At 39.8% G+C, this 6162-nt stretch overlaps 1 pseudogene; it reads left to right on the plus strand.

The window, feature by feature from the left end:
* Positions 1-6030: 6030 nt before the first annotated feature.
* The window catches only part of LOC138038023 (uncharacterized), a 7978-nt pseudogene continuing 7846 nt past the window's right edge, over positions 6031-6162 (plus strand).

Below are 6162 nucleotides of genomic sequence, written 5' to 3' on the forward strand. Positions count from 1 at the left end.
TAAGCCAAAGTAAGCGGACATTAGCGGGGAGGGGAAGGTGGAGGGGGCGGGGGGAGGGTCACAGTTTTTTTTAATTTCAGAGTTTTGAAGCAATCAACCGTGGACAATCTTCCTGTTGGTGTACGTTGGATCAGTGGCTTGATCTGATCGGCGTAATTACAAGTTGAGAAGCTAAAGATTTTGAGCAAGAGCTGATACAACCTAGATTTGATTGAGTTTTACTAATGTGCGAGCCAGCGAGCCATGCGAGCCATGCGAGCCAAGGGGCGAGCCATGCGAGCTATGACTGCGAGTCAACATGCGAGTCACACAGTTATACTGAAAGCTAACCGTTTTAATATGGGTGCTTCGACTTAATAACTGTTTATCAGCGCTATTTGAAATGGTTGCTTAGACTTAAATGCGAAATTCGCATGGCTCGCATGGCTCGCTGGCTCGCACATTAGGCAGACCCGATTTGATTTTAGTGGTGTACTATATTTCGGCTGGCAAAACCAACCTTCTTCAGGTACAATGAGATTGCTTCCATGTACATGTATATAGTAAATGGATGTTGACGTAATACTGGAAAAACTGTGATAAAACATGGCAGTTACAACAAAGTGACTGTAAATAAAACAACTGAAATCTACTACGTTTCTTCGCAGATATTAAGAAGTCATGCATCATTGAATTTGATCAAATCAAATTAAGCAATGAAAAAGCCAGATTTCCCTCAAGCCCTATGGACAAAATTACAAATCTACGCTTTTTTAATGGTTGATTTGATTTGATCAAATTCAATGATGCATGACTTCAGTCCACATCATCTGGCAATGACAAAAACCTGAGCGAAGCTTGAAATCGAGCAGGGTTTTGAGGTTGCAGAGCCGTGTAAATTTGATGAGTTTTGGCACGATGCTAGTAAAATTATCGACCTTCTACGTGCCCAAGGTTGGGACGCGAGCGACCTTTGGAAGTGGGAGAAATTCGGCTAAATTCTGGAGGCACTCGGCCGTGAGCGGTCTTGGAAGTTGCACGTCTTGTCTATTTATGTCACAGGCTCCCCAAGCTGAAAATACGTGGTGTATGTGACAGCTTTTGTATATAGAGAATTGTATGGGAAAATCACCGATCGTAAAAAAATTGTGTAAATAACTATCTCATTTGAAATAAAGTTTTCCTACCTCAAATGTGTGACGAACTTCTCTCTTGTGCCGAGTTTAGAGCCATTCTGACGACGTTTAGTGAAGTTATCCGGAAAAGATACTCGCCTCCCAACCTTGGGCACGTAGAAGGTCGATGGCCGCTGTGTTTTTTATAGCTATAGATTCCGGTACATGTGGAAAATCATGTATGTGACAAGTAACTGATGGACAATCCCGTCGCACCGGCGGCTCTAAAACACAGGTCACATTCCACAGGTCACTGGTTGCGGGTCATTGTTTTACCTTCCAAAACCCTCATTTTGGCAAACCCTAGGCCCAAAAACCAACCTTAGGCCTAGGGTTAGCCAAATTGAGGGTTTTGGGTTACTTTCAAAAAAGTAAAAGTGTGACCTGCAGCGAGTGACGTCTTAGACCCGTCGCAAGCTAACCCATTGTATTGGGGTGATAATGATCGTTTTATATTAACCTGCGATTAGACGTACTTTTCTTTAGTGAGGGCGGAAAGGTAAGAAAAGTACGTCTGATCGCAGGTTTGTTTTATATTTGTTTGTGGAACTGGTTGTCCGACTCATTGGCCGACTGTGCCGAATAAATCGGTGGCATTTATTTGTCGAACAAAGAAATGTCCTTTGTCACACCCACAATGTCACGCGATGTCTGATAGACAAAGCTCTCTAGTCTAGTCGTGCGCTCGATCATTCATCAAGAATGACCCGCCGCCGTCGCACGCTTCCATATACAAAACTGACTATCGTTATTGGGCTGATAATGATAGTTTTATATTAACATGCGATCAGGCGTACTTTTCTTTAGTCAGTGCGGAAAAGGTAAGAAAAGTACGTCTGATCGCAGGTTAGTTTTATATTTGTTTGTGAAACTGGTTGTCAGACTCATTGGCCGACTATGCCGAATAAATCGGTGGCATTTATTTGTCGAACAAAGAAATGCCTTTTCTCACACCCGCAATGTCAGGCGATGTGCGCTCGATCATTCATCAAGAATGATCGTGCGCTCGATCATTCATCAAGAATTAATTAAAGGGTGGTTGGAACGTTTAATCACTCATTTTGATTTGCTTCTCAGTCTATTAACATCATTTTAAGGTAAGTCTTATGTGTTAACGTCATTGTTAATTTGCTGTCTCGATGGGAATACTCTGCGTTCTCTAAGAAGTAGTACAATGTATATCATATTGATCGGGGAAAATACAGTTTGTTTATAAAGATCTATGCTTGAAGTAAGTTGTTCACGGCTGTTTAAAACCTTGCTTCTTTACAGAGACACCTATTGCTCACCGTACGTGGTTACGTTAAAAACCAAATCATGAAACTTTTGTCATTTTTGCGGGTAGAGAATCGTAATATTTAATGTATTAGAGAATAAAATCGTTAGAGGTTTAGAACAAAACAAATAACAATTAATCCATAACCGAAGATGATAGGGAATAAGGAATGAATCAGACTATGGAAGATTTCAGTATTTCTTCAAAACTGACAGAATTAAAACAGACACTGGCATTTTGCAAAAAGTGTCTCATGGAAGTATACCTAAAAGAAATTGCATAAACCTTAAATAAGGGGGTTTAGAACAAAACAAATAACAATTAATCCATAACCGAAGATGATAGGGAATAAGGATTGAATCAGACTATGGAAGATTTCAGTATTTCTTAAAAACTGACAGAATTAAAACAGACACTGGCATTTTGCAAAAAGTGTCTCATGGAAGTATACCTAAAAGAAATTGCATAAACCTTAAATAAGGGGGTTTAGAACAAAACAAATAACAATTAATCCATAACCGAAGATGATAGGGAATAAGGATTGAATCAGACTATGGAAGATTTCAGTATTTCTTAAAAACTGACAGAATTAAAACAGACACTGGCATTTTGCAAAAAGTGTCTCATGGAAGTATACCTAAAAGAAATTGCATAAACCTCAAATAAGGGGGGAGGAGTCGTCTCTAAGGACGCCATTGGGTCAGTCCTTATGCCAGTGTCACGTCACGTCCCGCTTCGGTGGCTCGTACCCAGTCGTTTTAACAGCTGCGTACTGACCTCAAGAAACGTCATTGGACAACAATACAGTTACCCCCTCCCTCCTACCTTCAATAGAAGCACAGTATTATTTAACAAGTATCTAACTGGAACGTAACTGAAGAAGGTGTTCATGCAGGGAGGTATGTATACTTCGCTATGGTTCATTGCTTCTTAAATGAATATAAATACAACATTGCAAGATTTAAATTCCGAAACTTATGATACCAGCAAACGTGAAAGCTGTCATTCCCAGATAAGCTAAACATAAGCAGTATACTCTAACTATTTACCTGACCAATATTAACCTGACTAATCACAATCCTTGTCTTATATTATATTCGTTCTGGCGTGTTCCTTAATGGCAAGCCTGATGTTTGCTATTGCTTGAGTAATAGAAAACGTTTTCAGTGTTTTAATCTTGTTTGCAAGAAGAGCAACAAAATTCTGTAGGAATATGCATATTTAAAGCCACAGTACCCTACTTTTGTTAGTGTGCACACGTTCTGCGCATCACGCAAGGCATGGTTTAAGCACCACGCGTGCACTGGGGTTGACATTGACGCAATCAACTACGCTACCGAGTACACGACTGAAATGAAAGCAAAATTTTCCTACTGTGACCAACTCAAGTTTAATGAACCTGCACTCAAACCAGGAACGCCAGAAGAGAAGCACATCGCTAACCAGCAACTGTTAGTTAACGTCTTCCGGCTGAAAAACTAGCTGTTATGAGCCTATCAACTCGAAACTTCAACATCTCCCCCCCCTCCCCCCGGGCAAAGCCTGGGCATTTGAACGTTTGAAGACTGGATCGTTCAAATTCCCTCCCCCTTGGGACAAAATGGTGTTCAAATGCCCTAACCTATCGTCGGATTTGTTTGTCATACCTTACTAAAGAACAATTGTCGTCGGCTCGTGTTGTCTTAAAGCTTGTGTATAAACATGCTAACACATGTTTCGTGACCCTTTATAAGATGATGCCGTTTTTACCAGACCTGAGCTACTACAAAAGCACAACTTTGATATTGAAATTATTAAAATTCACTTGAAAATTGAATAAATTAAGTCGGACAATGTCAAAAGGCAAGTATCAGCTGCTCTAACTCCGAAACACGGCCAAGGGTATTTAACATAATAACAATAATAATAATATTAATGATAATACTACTACTACTACTACTACTACTACTACTACTACTACTACTACTACTACTACTACTACTAATAATAATAATAATAATAATAAACTTAATTTATAGAGGGGAACACACAACAGTAATCACTGACAAACTAGTGGCCCTCACTGGGAGCTGAATACTTTTATAAAATAATTAGGATAGTACACGCACTCTCATTGCTCAATAGCTGTGTTTAGATGTGAGTAGGGAAACACGGCTGTGACATCACACGAATTTTGATTGGTTATGTTTTGTCAGACGTGCGTTTTGATTGGCTGGTAGGAAATATAAGCGTGTATCAAGAAAATCTGTTGAAGTTTCGATTTGATTGGCGCATTATCTGGCGAAAATTATAGTGAAATGTAAACATGTTCCTCTGATGGCGTAGTGCGTGCGCAAAAAAGTGGAAGACACGCAAATGTTTGACTTACTGGGGAGGTGAGAGGAAAAAATGTAACGGGCGCCGTAATAGTTTTCAAAACGAGATTAGTTTGTGGTTGTGAGCAAAAAGTATTTAGACGGTATTTTAGCTTAACAAGAGGAAGGCTGTGAGAGAAGCTAAAAGTACTGTTGCAACGATTTTGTTAATAAAAACATACCAAAAATGGTTTTTATGTTACCATTTACCATGCAGGTTTTAGATCTTTATAAAGATGTTTGCTTTTCTGCATATAAATGCAATTTCTAGGGAAATCTGTGAAGAAATGTCCTTTTCTTCTTTTTTCAGAAAAATGCTAATGTCAGAATTTTTGTTGACATAGAAGGCTAATTATCTCTAAAAAATGCGTGGCTGCCCCCATTCTTCTTTGTGGATTCCAATAGCCCTTGCAAAGATCTACTTTTTCCTTTTCTAGAACAGTCTTTTGGATTCCTCCTGGAGGGTGGGGGGGGGGGGGGGAGTACTCCCTTGTGTGGGCTATATAGGTATGGTGGCCCCAAAGGGTATAACCGGCGATCAGGCGTACTTTTCCTTAGACGTGGTGCGAAAAGGTACTTTTAGCGCCCTGGTCCAAGAAAAGTACGCTTGATCGCAGGTTACAAAGGGTATGGTTTTGTGGTCGTTTTGGTCAGAAATGGGATATCGATTTTGACCACATTGATCTCAAATAGGGTATGGCTTCTGCACTCCAGTCTTATAGACAACTTTCGATATATTAAAAATATTCAGCTTGGCAGTGAGGCTTAGAGAAGACAAACAAAGGAAATTGAATGACCATTATTAATTACTTTTGTTTGTGTCCTCTAGGCCTCACTATCAAGCTGAATTTTAATATATTGAAAGTGGCCTTTTGAGTCTGTATTTTAGAAGTGGAAGTGGGTCTACAACGCAGTATTGATTTAACAGGGTCAGTATCAGGGTCATAAATAGGGTAGGGAAAATTGAAGATTTTGGTATTAAAGGCCTGCACATTCCACCCAATTATTTTGGGGACAACCCCTCCCCCACCCCAGCGGATACTTCCTGCTGAACTAAAATGTTCAAAACACATGTTACCCACAGGCTCATTTGTCTCAGCAGTTGGTAACACTGATAAATTAGACAGAGTAGTCTTATGAGACTGTTAGCAGCTGTTTTAAAAGGAAATGTTTCTCTTGTTCCTCAGCAAATTTGTATTTGATGTGGTTGACTTCGTTAACTCTGAGTACAATTTGCACTTGTAGTTGTATATTAAACCCTATAATATCAGACTGAAGGGTCAAAGCAGACAGGCGGGCAGGCCGGCGGGTAAGCATTTGGTCAGATTGTTGTTAATGGTCAGTAGGTCAGTCAATCAATGAATTGTTTGTCTATTAC

The sequence above is a fragment of the Montipora capricornis genome, chromosome 2 (genome assembly GCF_036669925.1).
Source record: "Montipora capricornis isolate CH-2021 chromosome 2, ASM3666992v2, whole genome shotgun sequence".
Lineage (NCBI taxonomy): Eukaryota > Metazoa > Cnidaria > Anthozoa > Scleractinia > Acroporidae > Montipora > Montipora capricornis.